We start from the raw sequence: 15,561 nt of genomic DNA on the forward strand, positions 1-15,561 counted from the left end.
CTAAATTCTAACTTTATTTATTTATTATTCTTGGATAAATGGCAGAATCCTGAAAATGTGATTCTAAAAGGAAGTATCGTTGCTGGATTTGCGTGGTTTTTTTTGTTTGTTTGTTTGTTTGTTTTTTGAGACGGAGTTCACTCTTGTTGCCCAGGCTGGAGTGCAGTGGCGTGATCTTGGCTCATCGCAACCTCCGCCTCCTGGGTTCGAGCAATTCTCCTGCCTCAGCCTCCCAAGTAGCTGGGATTACAGGCATGCACCACCACACCTGGCTAATTTTGTATTTTTAGTAGAGACGGGGTTTCTTCATGTTGGTCAGGCTGGTCTCTAACTGGATTTGTGTTTTAAATGGAGGAGAGGCCTACTTCAGCTCTTACCTTTCCTTTTTTTAAAGTGGAGAAAATGGCTTCAAAGCCCTGTAACCCTCACTGGAAGTATTCTGGACTTGTAAAAGCAGGAAAAAGTCACATGTCTTTTTACCTTTTAACTTAATAGCAGCTGCCTGTAAATGCTGAAGTTCAAAACAAGTAAAGAAAATTACTCTGGTAATGAAAGGGTTACTGCTATTATAGTGCTGCTAATCCAGTTATGGGAAAGCTCCACATTGCCAGAAGCAGGTAATTAAACAGAACTAAAAAGCAACGCAAAAGAAAAAAGAAGTGGGGGTGGGGCGGGTGAATCGAGAGCAGCTCAAATAAAAGAGCTCAATCAAGTGTAGAGGAAGTACTTTCTAGAGGCACCCAAACCCACCCAATCAGGAAAAGCCAGGAGCTAAATTTGTCCTTAAGTACCTGGAAGAAACATAAGGAAATGTCTAAATGCCACAGCTTGGTCATAAAAGGAACTTACCCAGGGTGCTAGAAGGAAAGAAGTGGTATGTTTATGACTGCCCAATGGCAGACCATTCAGGATTCGAAAGGTTATCTTCCTTCCTGTCTAAATGCATCCAACATTGAGGAGGAAGTCAGCACAAAGTTTGAAAAAGTGCATATATGTTCCAGTTCTAGCCATTCCAAAAGACTCGTTCCTGAATTCCTGATAGAGCCAACTATTGCTAATAGTCACATAGAAATAGTCTTGTGTTGCAAATCCGCAGGCAACTGATGGCCACTTTATTATGCACTGCCTTCTAAATCTAGAGAAAATGATATAACAGATTTCACATGTTGGGGCCAAAATCCAAAGAACCTTGGATAGCCAGCATTGGGAATATGAGGGAGAATTTTCATGTCTTCATTTCTTCACACACTTTCTTGTTCCTAATGTTTTCTGGGCACTTTGAGGTTTTCTTTATCCAATTCAAACAACCAGATATTCAAAGATATCCAATTCAATAATCAACTCCCTAATTAGAAGAGTCTAGATAATATATAGAATCCATTCAACCTGGCTACCCTCATGGTTTGATTTTGAGAGCCAACTCTACAAGGAAAACTATAGTTTTGTTAGGCAACATTATTCGGTAAAGGGCGGTTCACTCTTTTTTTCATATATATATATATATATCTTAATTGACATATAATCCACCTGTTTTAAAGTGTACAACTCAGTGGTTTTTAGTATATCCTCAGAGTTGTGTAACCATCACCACAATCAATTTCAGAACATTTCATCATAACCTCCCGCCGGGGAAAAAAAAACCCATATCCATTAGCAGTTGCTTACCTTCTCGTCCCAGCCCTCAGCAATCATTAATTGTTCTGCAATCACTAATCTTTCTGTCAAATTTGCATGTTCTGGACATGTCATATAAAGAGAATCATACAATATGTAGCATTTTGTGTCTGGCTTACTTTACTTAACATTTTTGAGGTCCGTGCATGTGTAGCATGTATTGGTACTTAATTTTCTTTTCTTGCCAGATAAAATTCCATTGTGTAGATAGATATACCGTGTTTTGCTTATTCATTCATCAGTTGATGGACACTTGAGTTATTTCCACTTTTTGGCATTTATGAATAGTGCTGTTATGAACATTCATGTACAAGTTGTTGTGTGGACACATTTTCATTTGTCTTGGTAGAATTACTGGGTCATATGGTAACTCTATGGTTTCACTTTTTGAGGAACTGCCAAATAGTCTTCCAAAGTGGCTGCATCATTTTACATTCCCACCAGCAGTATATGAGAGATTTACTCTTCAATTCAGATTCTTCCTATCTGCTAGCTATGGGACCCTGTGCCAAGTGTACGTAACTTAAGAACACCTCCATTTATTGTCTGTAAAATAGGGATAGTGATAATATCTACTTTGCGGGGTTGTTGTGAAAAATAAATGAAGTGATGTGTGCTAATATTCTTGGTACAAAGTCCTCAATAGTTCCCCCTCCTTCTTTTTTTTTTTTTTCCTCGAGACAGGGTCAAGCAGTACTCCCACCTCAGCCTCCTGAGCAGCTAGGAATACAGGCATACACCACCACACCAGCTAATTTTTGTGTTGAGACAAGATATTGCCGTGTTGCCCAGGCTGGTCTGGGCTCAAGTGATCCACACGCCTCGGCCTCCCAAAGTGCTGGGATTACAGGCATGAGTCACAGCACCTGGCCTAGTTCCCTTCCTTCTGTCTGTAGTATTTGATTGTCAACTTTTATTCTCTAATAGGGAGATAAAGATGAAATTGTAACTTTATATTAACACTAAGTGATTCATACGCATAGCTGGTGCTGAATAAACACTTTTCGTGGATAATTGAAAACAGCAATAGAACTTATATTGTTTTAACACCAAAATAAATGTATTTCTTTCTCCCTGGTATGGAACTAATACCTGAGACTATAAGAAGAGAAAGCATAGAAATAAGTCAGCTTTTTTGTTTGTTTGGAATTTTCAGATTTTTCTGAAAACATTTTTTATTTCCCCACATTTTAAGAGTTTCAAACATATAGAATTAAAAGAATATTCTAATGATCACCCATATGCATACCATCTAGATTCAACAATTGGTAATTTTTGCATGTTTGCTTTATCTATGTGTGTGTGTCTTTTGCTAAGCTATTTTAGAGAGCTGCAGAGATCAACACACTTCACTCCTGAATACTCCAACCTGCTTGCTTCTAAAAATTTTACCAATTACCATTACCGCACCTAAGAAAATGGAGTATAGTTCTCTACATCCTCTACTGCCCAGTCAATACTCAGATTTTTCTCAGTTCACCTCAAAATATCTCTAAAGAAGATCCAATCTGACAAGCCAGCTTTGCTTTTCATCAATCTGAGCACTTGTGACTGTTTAGAATCACTAACATCAGCAGAAAAAAATTGTATTTTTGCTGTTGTTTTCAGATTTTAGCTCAACTGGCACCTCTGTTCTACCCAGCTACTTTCTTTGCCTTGGTTCTGATTAAGCCTGAGGTAGGGAGTAGTGCAAAACTGTGTGTTCTTGTTTATGTGTGATGATATTCAACTAAATAAAATGGACATTGATTGTCATAGACATTTGTTAGCTACCTCCTCGCTATTCTTCTCCTCTTCTTCTTTCTAATACCAACTTGAACCTTGAATAAACAGGTGGTCTGTTGGCCATTGACCAGGAATGGGCTCCACCAGTTTATCCTTTCTGCCTTAATGCTTAGTCCAGGGAAGGACCCGTGAGCCACATTGGGCCAATCAGAGGTAAGACTAAACATCAGAGGTTTTGACTGAGCTATGGGAAAAGCAAAGTTTCTCTTTCCTGCTAGACCTAAAAAAGGAAACCTGTAATCCCAGGAATTTACTGGCAGCTATCTGGGATACAAAAGGAAAGAACCAACTGAAGATTTAGCCAACAGAAGAAAGAGAACCTGAGACAAAAAAGAAACCAGGACCTGGTCACAGTGTAAGAGCTCTAAGCCTTATCTGAAGCCAGCATGCCGACCTCCTCACTCTTTAATTTATATTACCCAATAGATTACCTTTTTTGGCTTAAGCCAGTTTGGGTTGTGTTTTCTATTATTTACAGTTAAGAGTCCCAAGGCATTCAATCCTTATAATTTGCTTGTCACTCATCCCTGAGTATAATATGCTGCTATGAACATAAGGAGGTAACTAATAATAATAATGTTAAGTGCATAAAAACACAATTGTACAGCTCCACATACTATTATGAAATACAACCATTTAACCACTATCCAGAAATATAAGCTTGTCCACATCCCAGAAGACCCTCACATGCCCTTTCATTCACAGCTGTCTCACTAGCCACAAAGGTAATCATTTTCCTGACTTTAATGTAGTCACTTTCTTTTCTTTCTTTGACCACCTAACTATGAATTCCTGAAAACTGTAGTCTAGTTCTGCCTGTCCTTGAATGCTATATAAATTGCATAAAATAATCAAGTATTAGATTTTTTTTCCTTTTTTTTTTTTTCTTTTTTGAGATAGAGCCTCTCTCTGTCACCCAGGCTTGAGTGCAGTGGCACAATCTCGGCTCACTGCAACCTCTGCCTACTGGGTTCACACGATTCTTCTGCCTCAGCTTCCTGAGTAGCTGGGATTACAGGCATGCACCACCATGCCCAGCTAATTTTTGTATTTTTAGTAGAGACAGGGTTTCACCATTTTGGTGGCCTTGGACCCCTGGCCTCAAATGACCCATCCACCTCAGCCTCCCAAAGTGCTGGGATTACAGGCATGAGCCACCATGCCCAGCCTAGATATTCTTTTGTGACTAGCTTTTTCTCCTTACCATTGTGAGATTCAATTACGTTCTCGTGAGGCTACAGTTATTTCATTTTCATTGCAGTATAGAATTGTCCTATGAATAGAATATGATTTAATCATCCTAGTACTTATGAACATTGAATTTATGAACATTAAAGTTTCAGTTTGGAGCTATAGGTATGGTGAATCATGCTGCTGTCAACATTTTTGCACTTGCCTTCCTGGTCACCACCTGTACACATTTCCCTTGAATTGCTGGGCCACAGGGCTACGTATCTTCAACTTTCTTAGGTAACTCCAAACTGTTTTTCAAGGTGATTGCAGCACCTTACTTGCCTAATAGCAATCTGGGTCCTGTTGCCCTGTCTCCCAGCCTATGATTGGTATTGTCAGACTTTTAATTTTAACCATTCTAGTGCGGTTTTTAACTTGCATTTCCCTAATTGCCAATAAGGTTGAGTACTTTTTCGTATTTTGGGGGCCTTTTTAGATTTCCTTTTTGATGAATTGCTCAAGTCTTTTCCCCAATTTTCCCTTACGTTGTCCTTTGCTTATTGTTTTCTTTTGTAATTCTTTGCATATTATGAATGCAAGTCCTTTGTCAATTATGTGTCAAGCAAAATGTTCTGTTATGTAGCTTCCCTTTTTAGTCTCAAAATGATGTCTTTTGAGGAAGGTAAATTTTTAGTTTAAATTTAATATTTTTTATTTGTAATGCTTGTTTTAAACCTGTTTTTTCTGTGCTCCACAGCACCATCTCTGTCATAAATTGAGTGTGCATATCTGAATAGATCTGTTTCTGAACTTTCTATTCTATCCCACTGGTTTCTTTGTTTATCCTTGTGCTGACACCAGACTGCTCCAGTGACTCTAAGAAGCTGATATGTGGTAAAGCACATCTTCCCACTTGGTTTTCTTTGTTTTGTTTTGTTTTCGGGAGGATCTTGGTTCTTTGCATTTCCATATCAATTTTGGAATCAGCTTGTTGAGTTTCCCAAGATCGTGCTGAGGTTTTTAGTTTCCACGTAGATATTTTACATATCTCTTGTTACATTAATTCCTCCATGCCTGGTATTTTTTTTATGCGATTGCTAATGGTAATTTACTTTTTTTTTTTTTTTTTTTTTGAAGAGGAGTCTCCCTCTTTCATCCAGGCTGGAGCTCAGTGGCACAGTCTTGGCTCACCATAACCTCTGCCTCCCAGGTTCAAGCGATTCTCCTGCCTCAGCCTCCCAAGTAGCTGGGATTACAGTTGCCCACTGCCATGTCCAGCTAATTTTTGTATTTTTAGTAGAGATGGGGTTTCACCATGTTATCCAGGCTGGTCTCAAACTCCTGACCTCAAGTAATCCCCCCATCTCAGCCTCCCAAAGTGCTGGGATTACAGGTGTGAGCCACCCCACAGGCCGGAAATTTGCATTTTATTGTATGTTAGGCTTTGAGGATGTAACAGTAAATCTCAAGAGTCTCTGACCCCAAGACCTTCCAATGTCTTAGAGTGGGGGCAGACACATAAATGATGTGGGTTGGTTATCACAGATATGCAAAGTGGTGTGGGTTAGTTGTGATAGAGGTGAGAAAATGTTACCATGAAAATGCAAATAGTGTGAAGTGGGTGGGATTAGCCCATTTGTGGGTTCTTGAGGTGATGGGGAGAGATATTCTGAGTATTGAAAAATGCATAGGAGTCAGCTGACCGGGTGCTGACTCACACCTATAATCCCAGCACTTTGGGATGCCAAGGTGGGTGGATCACCTGAGGTCAGGAGTTCAAGACCAGCCTGACCACCATGGTGAAACCCTGTGTCTACTGAAAATACAAAAATTAGCTGGGCGTGGCCGGGCATGGTGGCTCACACCTGTAATCCCAGCACTTTGGGAGGCCAAGGTGGGTGGATCACCTGAGGTCAGGAGTTTGAGACCAGCCTGACCAACATGGCGAAACCCCATCTCTACTAAAAAAAAAAAATAAAAATATTAGCCAGACATGGTGGCATGCACCTGTAGTCCCTCCCAACTACTCAGGAGTCTGAGGTGGGACGATGGCTTCAGCCCAGGAGGCGGAGGTTGCAGTGAGCCGAGATCACGCCACTGCATTCCAGCCTGGACAAAAAAGCCAGACCCAGTCTCAAAAAAAGAAAAAAAAAATCTTCAAACAACCCATGGAGAGTCAACAGCTTCTCACAATAGTTGATCAGTTATAAAAAGCCAGCTAGCTTCTACCAGTTAACATCCAGTAACAGTGGTGCCAATTGTTCAGATTATATGAAATTACAACTCCTATGTGTTATATATTCTATAATGTGAAGCAACTTGTGCACCCTGCAAACCAGGGTCCCTTGTAAATCACTGCATGGAGTAGTTTCATGGAGTAATAGGAGAATCAGTGATATTGTGGGTCCTCTGTTATCAATTATGTCACTTACCGCTGCATATCCATATATTCTTTTTAATAAACTGCTATATATCAAAAAAAAAAAAGATGTGCACCCAGAAGTGAAAGAATCAAGTTTAGGCACCTGCCAGATGCAGACAACCTGAAGACCACCAGCAACCTGCACTGCCTCAGCTGGCTTCTGCCCAGGTGGGGTCTGATGCAGCTGCTGGTGCCTGGGGAGGATTTAAGTGGGGGAGAGAGAGCATAAGGTGACCACAGGCCCTCACAAGTGCAGAGAACTCTCACTTTTTGAATGGAGATTGAGGCATTTAATTAATATCTTGACACATTTCTAATTACCAAAGCCAGACTGATTTTTTACTTAAAGTGAGTAGGACTGCCCACTAATTAAGAATTCTTGATATCTGTCCAAGTTTCCACTGGAAGGCAGAAAAAAATTACTCCTTCTGAATACTTAAAGGGATAGTGAGTGATAAAATCAGATTGCATTTTGATTGCATCACGAATCTTGCGAGTTACTTCCAGAGTGTAAAGTTCATATAAGAAAGGATACGCAAAACAATTATGATTGGATCTCAGATTTACAGAGGGAATGGGGGAAAAGATGAGGTAAGCTGGGGCCAGTCCAGGAGTTAAGGAGGAACTTTTCATGCCATGCGAAGGAGTTTGGACTTTAACACAGAAATCAGTTAAATGCTGAGGAGTTGACTTAGAAGAGTAACATTTAGGGCATTTACTATGTTTTAGGTCCTGTACTAGGTAGTTTACATGAATTATCACATTTAATTATCATGAAAAACCTATGAAGTAGATAGTATAATTATTGCCATTCTAAAAATGAGAGAACTGAGGCATAGAGAGGTCAAGTAACTTGTCCAGAGTCACACAGCTAGCAGCAGCAGAACTCAGATACAACCCAGACTTGTCAGGGTTCTATGTGTATATCCCCCATTATGCTGCACCTGCTTCCTGTCCCACTGATAATGCCAGGATAGGTGATGAGTTTGTTCACAGAGTGTAGAACTCAAGCCCCACTGGTGTCTCCTTAGTAATGAATGAATGATTATTTTACCTGAAATGACTATATAAACAAAAGACAATAACACTTCGGGAATCTTCCCTGTGAGTTATCTTTGTTTTTGTTTTTTGAGACAAAGGCTCACTTTGTTGCCCATGCTGGAGTGGAGTGCCGTGATCTCGGCTCACTGCAACCTCTGCCTCCTGGGTTCAAGCGATTCTGCCTCAGCCTCCCGAGTAGGTGGAACTACAGTCGTGCGCCACCACTCCCAGCTAATTTTTGTATTTTTAGTAGAGATGGGGTTTCACCATGTTGGCCAGGCTGGTCTTGAACTCCTGACCTCAGGTGATCCACCCACCTTGGCCTCCCAAAGTGTTGGGATTACAGGCGTGGGCCACTGCGCCAGGCCCCTGTGAGTTTTCTTTGATGTCTGATATGGTTTGGCTGTGTCCCCATCCAAATCTCATCTTGAATTGTGGCTCCCATAATTCCCACCTGGGAGGTAACTGAATCATGGGGGCAGGTTTTTCCCATGCTGGTCTCGTGATAGTGAATAAGTCTCACGAGATCTGATGGTTTTATAAAGGGCAGTTCCCCTGTACACCCACTCTTGCCTGCTGCAAAGTAGGACATGCCTTTGCTCCTTCTTCACCTTCCGCCATGATTGTGAGGCTCCCCCAGCCATGTGGAACTGTGAGTCCATTAAACCTGTTTTTCTTTATAAATTACCCAGTCTCAGGTATGTCTTTATTAGCAGCATGAGAACAGACTAATACAATGTCTCCACATTGTTTCACAAAATAAGAACGTTTGCTTTGGGTCATAGACTTCTGAGTAGAGTGTGGCTAATTAATTACTCTTTTTAAATGGGAAATGGAGGTGGCGGCTAGGAGAGTGCAGACTAGAGTTACTCTAACTGGGTTCAAAGCCTGGCTCTGCCTCTTACCAGCTGTGTGACCTTGGCCAAGGTACTCAACTTTTCTTTGCCTAATTTCCTATTTAATAACACCTACCTCACAGGATTTTGTGGTTAGATGTGTCATTATACATATAAAGTACTTAGAACAATGTCTCACACAAGGAAAGCAGCATTGCTATGGTCTGAACGTTTATGTTCCCCCAAAATTCATATGTTAAAATCTATTATTCACTGCAATAGTATTAAGAGATGGGGTTTCTGGGAGGTGATTAGGTCGTGAGGGCTCTGTTCTCATAAATGGAATTAGAGGCTTGAGGGAGCTTGTTCACCCCTTCTGCCATGTGAGGACACGTAGAAAGCACTATCACCAGGAACAGGCTGTCACCAGATAACCGTTGCTGCCTTGATCTTAGACTTGCCAACATCTAGAACTGTGAGCAATATATTTATATTGTTTATAAATTACCTTATCTAAGATATGTTGTTATAGCAGCCCAAGCCAGGATAAGCACTATCATCATTGTTATTATTATTATTTTTGGCTTATCATGCTTATACCTTCACTATTCAAAGATACTAAAGATACTGTCAGTCAGTATTTACTGAGCACATATTCATAGCATCTGTTAGATGCTAGGTGCCATATAAGTGAATTAGAACACACAATTCCTGCAGGTGCTAAGTGTGATGTAAATGAACCGGAACATAATTTCTGCCTTCAAGCCTCTTATGACCCAGTTAGATAGATGGACCTACGTATGCTGCCATGTTATAAAGCTGCATGATATATATTTTATCCCTTAATTGATTATAAACTCTTTCTGGCATGAGCCACAGTTTCTTTCTTTTTGAATCCCTCACTCCTTCTCTCTTCCACTTAGGAGATTGTCTATAGTATGTCTTCAGCTAATTTGTCATCAACTTCCAAAAAACTCATTTTATTTGTTTCCTTTTTTTTTTTTTTCAAGACAGTCTCGCTTTGTCACCTAGGCTGGAGTTCAGGCACAATCTCGGCTTACTGCAACCTCCACCTCCCAGGCTCAAACAATTCTCCTGTCTCAGCCTCCTGAGTAGCTAGGATTACAGGTACCTGCCACCGTGCTCAGCTAATTTCTATATTTTTAGTAGAGATGGGGTTTCACCATGTTGGCCAGGCTGGTCTCAAACTCCTGACCTCAGGTGATCCGCCTGCCTACTAGGCCTCTCAAACTGGTGGGATTACAGGTGTGAGGCACTGCACCTGGCTGCAAAAACCTTATTTTCAATAAACTTTCCTGCTGACTGCTCCTATTAAGGTTCTGGTCCTTTTTTCATAGTGTCTTTACTCAAGTGTTCTCAGCATCAAGCTTCCAATCCACTGACCCTACCAGCTCTTTACATCTTCTCCTTATGTCCTGCCATCTCTCTTCACCCACCATAGGTTCTATGGTGTGTCATTTAAATGTGCCACTTACAAGGATTCTTGGCTCTCTGTCTGCTCTGTACCTGCACCTGAGTGGCTGATATTGCTGGATAAATCACACAACCAATCACAAATCTCAAATCTGAGCCTTCAGGCCCACCCCACAATCCCACTGCATTGTCCTGGTACATTTGTTTCCCACTCCCAGAGGGGCATGCTCTGCTGTCTTCTCAAACCTTCCACACCACCCATCCTCTCTCTTCCACTATTTTCAGCTGAGTGAGTAGCTGAGAAAATCAAAGTGATCCATCAAATCCCTTGTCTATCCACCATGAAATGACCAGAACGTAGCGGTATTTTAGGCCTTCTTTCTTGTACCCTGGTAGAGGTTCCCTGGCTTCAACAAAAGATCAGCTTCCCCACTAGCAATCTGAATCTCAGCCTCTTGTTTGTTTCCAGCATTTAGAATCTGAAATAAATCCCTCTTTCTCATACCATCAAGTCCCCTCTCTACTGGGTCATTTCCACTAGCATAGAAACATGATTAGAATGGCAGTTGTTTAAAAAATGTGTCCAAACACGGTGGCTTGCACCTGCAATCCCAACACTTTGGGAGACCAAGGCAGGAAGACCGTGTGAGGCCAACAGTTTGAGACTGGTCTGGGCAAACTTGTAAGGTCCCATCTCTAAAAAATTTTTTAAAATTAGCTAAGCATGGTGGCACACACCTTTAGTGCCAGCTATTGAGAAGGCTGAGGCAGGAGGACTGATTGAGCCCAGGAGTTCAAGGCTGCAGTGAGCTATGATTGTGCCACTACATTCCTGCGTGGGTGACAGAGTGAGACCCTGTCTCTTAAAAAAAAAAAAAAAATCCCCCCCTTGAATTTCATGCCTCACAACCTTCACCTCCACTTCACTACAAAAAATATCCTGAAAAGTTGTCTATCGCAACTGCCTCAACTTCCTACCTTTTATTCTCCCCTTAATCCATTCCAATCAGAATTCAACCCCAAATATTTCACTGAAAGTTTTCTAGCAAGATCATGAAAGACTTCCTCACCAAATCCAGTGGTCCCTTGTCAGTACTGATCTTATTCTACCTGTCACCAGCCATTTCAAAGAGTTGACCATCTCCCCACCTCTTTTTGTTTGTTTTGTTTTGTTTGAGATGAAGTTTTGCTCTTGTGGCCCAGGCTGTAGTGTAGTGGCACAATCTTGGCTCACTGCAACCTCCACCTCCCGGGTTCAAGCGATTCTCATGCTTCAGCCTCCCGAGTAGCTAGGATTACAGGCATGCACCACCACGCCTGGCTAATTTTTGTATTTTTAGTAGAGACGGGGTTTCACCATGTTGACCAGGCTGGTCTCAAACTCCTGACCTCACGTGATCCACCTGCCTCAGCCTCCCAAAGTGCTGGGATTACAGGTATAAACCACCACACCTAGCCAATTATCTCCCCCTTTTAAAAACATTTTCTCCTCCTGATTTTTGCATTAGATGCCTAAGGCTGCTGTAACCAATGACTACAAATTGAATGGCTTAAGATAAAAGAAATTTATTCCCTTACAGTTTTGGAGGCTAGAAGTTCAAAATCAAGGTGTCAGCATGGCCTTGTTCCCTCTGAAGTCTTTAGGGAAGAATCTTTCTTGACTATTCCTAGCTTCTGGTCATTCCTGCCAATCCTTGGTGTTCCTTGGCTTGTAGCTGCCTCACTCCAATCTCTGCCTCTGTCATCACATGGCCTTTTTGTAAGGACACCAGTCATTGGATTCAGGACCCACTGTAATCAGTATGACCTCATTTGAACTAATGAGATCTAACCAATCAGGTCTGTAAAGACCCTATTTTCAAATAGGGTTACATTCTGAAATTCCAGATGGGCATGAATTCTGGGGAGAATACTGTTTAACCTGCCAGTTTCGGTGACTGCATGCCTTCCCAGTTTTTCTTCTATCTCATTAGCTGTTCTTTCTCACTCTCATTTGAGGGCTACTTTGCCTTAGCTGTAAATGTTGGAGTGACCCAAGGCTTGGCTCAGGGCCCTTTCGCCTTCTGTAAACACACTGTCTCCTGAGGGGATATCGTCCACTCCCATGGTTTTAAAATTCCACTAATGACTCCCAAATTTGTGTTCCAGCCCTCAGCTGTACCCTTAGCTGTGTCCAAATCCCAGCCTCCTATTGATGATAGTAGTTAACACTTATTGGACACTCCCTATGTACCAGACCCTGTCTTAAGGTCTTTATATGTATTAACTCATTTAATCCTCACAAGAAATTTACAGGGTGAGTACTGTTTTTATCCCCAATTCATAGATGAAGCAACTGAGGCACAAAGAGGTTAAGTAAATTGTTCAAGCCTACATAGGTAGGAGCCAGGGTTTGAAACTGGCTAAGTTGAGTCCAGAGTCTGCTCTTTTCACCACCACCTGTTCTGCCTTTCCTCTGGGATCCAGGCTTATATATCCCAACACATACTCAACATCTGCACCCAGATGTCTAATAGGCATGTTGGAGGTGAATTAAATAGAACATTGGACTCCTGCCCGTTTCCTCCACCTTAATCTTTCCTTTCCTGGTCCCACATCTCAGCATATGGCACCACCAACCCAGATCTAGAAGTCAAGTTCAAATTTGATTCTCCTGTTTCCCCATTTACCCTAGTCTTCATTCCCATGCCCAGCCAGTCCATCAGCAAGCCCTACTGGCTTGACCTCAAGCATAGGTCTCCAATCTATCCACTTCTCTCCATTTTCACTACCATCCTAGTTCATGCTGAGCTATCATTTCATGTTACTGCAATTAAATTCTAGTCTTTTTGCTTTCACTTTTGTGGTATATCCCTAACCCAGTGGCTAGATACATTTCTGAAAGATAATCAGACCATGACATGGCCCAGTTTCAGAGCCTTCCAGGTGTCCCTTATGTTCAAAATGCATACTCCTGTTCCTTGCCCACAGGGCCCAGCCTGACCTGGCACCTTTGCCTCTCTGCTCTCCTCTCTTACCACACTCCTCCTTAGTTCTCCAGCTTGAGTCACAGGCTTCATTTATGCTTTTCCAGGAACCCCAACCCATGCTTACATCAGGCCCTCTGCACCTGTTCACTCTCCTGACAAAAATGGTAGCAGAAATTCTCCATCCTCACATCTTCCCTTCATTCAGACCTTGGCTCAGACATCACATGCTCAGACAGGACTTTTCTGAATCACTACTTTTTTTTTTTTTTTTTTTTTTCGAGACAAGGTCTCACTCTGTCACCCAGACTGGAGTGCAGTGGCACCATCTCGGCTCACTGCAACCTCTGCCTCCTGGGTTCAAGGATTCTCCTGCCTCAGCCTACCAAGTATCTGGGATTACAGGTGTGTCCCACCATTCCTCGCTAATTTTTGTATTTTTAGAAAAGAGGGTTTCACCATGTTGTCCAGGCTGGTCTTGAACTCCTGACCTCAGGTGATCCGCCCAACTCAGCCTCCCAAAGTGCTGGGATTATAGGCGTGAGCCACGGCACCCAGCCTAGGACTTTCCTGAATCACTATCTAATGTTGTTCTGTTGTCCCCTGATCACTTTCTCTCACACACTGTCCCATGTTTTTTGTTTGTTTTTCCTTTGAGACCGGGTCTCGCTCTGTCACCCAGCCTGGAGTGCAATGCCACAATCTCAGCTCACTGCAACCTCCACCTCCTGGGTTCGAGCAATTCTCCTGCCTCAGCCTCCCGAGCAGCTGGGATTACAGGCACCTGCCACCATGCTTGGCTAATTTTTGTATTTTTAGTAGAGATGGGTTTTGCCATGTTGGCCAGGCTGGTGTCGAACTCCTGACCTCAAGTGGTCCACCCACCTCGGCCTCCCAAAGTGCTGGGATTACAGGTGTGAGCTGTTGCGCCCGGCCTGTTTGTATTTTAATAGCCTTTATCACTATTTAAAAATACCTCATTCATGTTTTATTTATTTGGACAGAGAGCTTTTCATTTACATTTTATCCCCAGTGCCTAGAATGGTGTCCAATACAGACTACTCAATATATATTTTTAAAGGGATGAATGAATGAAACTGAGTGTACAAACAAGTGAGGTCAATCATGAGGTTGTTTATGGATCAGTTTTAAGGCATAGTTTGAAAGAGGGGAAGATGTTTTATTATAGTGGAGAAAGGACATTTTTAGCAAAGAAAACAATATATTCAAATAAATGATCTGGTCTTGAATAAGTGACAGATAGAAGCTGATAACTGTATTAATTCAGGTGATATAGAAAGTTGGTGACTACAAGAATAAAATTAGCTTATGAGAGCAGGGAGTTATCACTTAGATATTGAATGTCAAACTAAGGAGTTTAAATTCATTAATGACTTCAGCAAATCTTTATTGATTTTCTTTTGGATGCAGATACTGTTCTAGGTACTTTTTGTACAATAATGAACAAGCAAGGTATAATCCCTGTCCTCATGGTATTTACAGTCTAGTGGAAAACTGACATCAAATACTATTCCATAAGCATTTATACAAATGGTCAAAGTGTGTGCTGAGTTAATATTTTGGAAAATTACTCATTGTGTGTTTTGTTCCCAGCATTACTTGTTCTCCTTTGGCTCTTACCCATTCAATCAGCTCAGTATTCTGCATGTAATGATGCAGAAGACAGATGAATTGCAGAATCCAATATATAACTAACAAAAACCTTATCCTAGCTCTTGAGTTCCAAAATCCCAGTTTTCAGTAGGGATAGAATATAACTTCTGTCATGAATAGTGATTTCAGAAGATACTCACTGAATCAGAGCAAGGCTATTCTGGCCCAGAGACTGGCAACTTTTCCCCAGGATGGAGAAGAGTCAGAGGGAAGTGATTAGAACTTAGGTGGTGTTGGGTCTTTGCAAAATGGAGCCTCCACCCCATCTCATTTCCCAGGCCAACCTCCAGGGGATGACAAATTCAAGATTAGTTTGGACTTCATAAGAGCAGAAGAGACTGGTGCTCACATTCTCCAGGCCCAGCCCAGCAAGTTGACCAACACTGAGTAGAAATGGCTTTGTAGAAGCCTTTGCACTTGGACTTTGAAACCTCACAGATTCCGCCTGTGCTTCTCTTTGGTGCAGAAGAGCAAAGTGATCTCTAGGCACACAGGAGCAGTGCTCCAATGAAGCACAGCTTCATTGTTTTTCTGACAGCAAATCTGTCATTTTCCA

Source organism: Pan paniscus, chromosome 4, assembly GCF_029289425.2.
Source record: "Pan paniscus chromosome 4, NHGRI_mPanPan1-v2.0_pri, whole genome shotgun sequence".
NCBI lineage: Eukaryota > Metazoa > Chordata > Mammalia > Primates > Hominidae > Pan > Pan paniscus.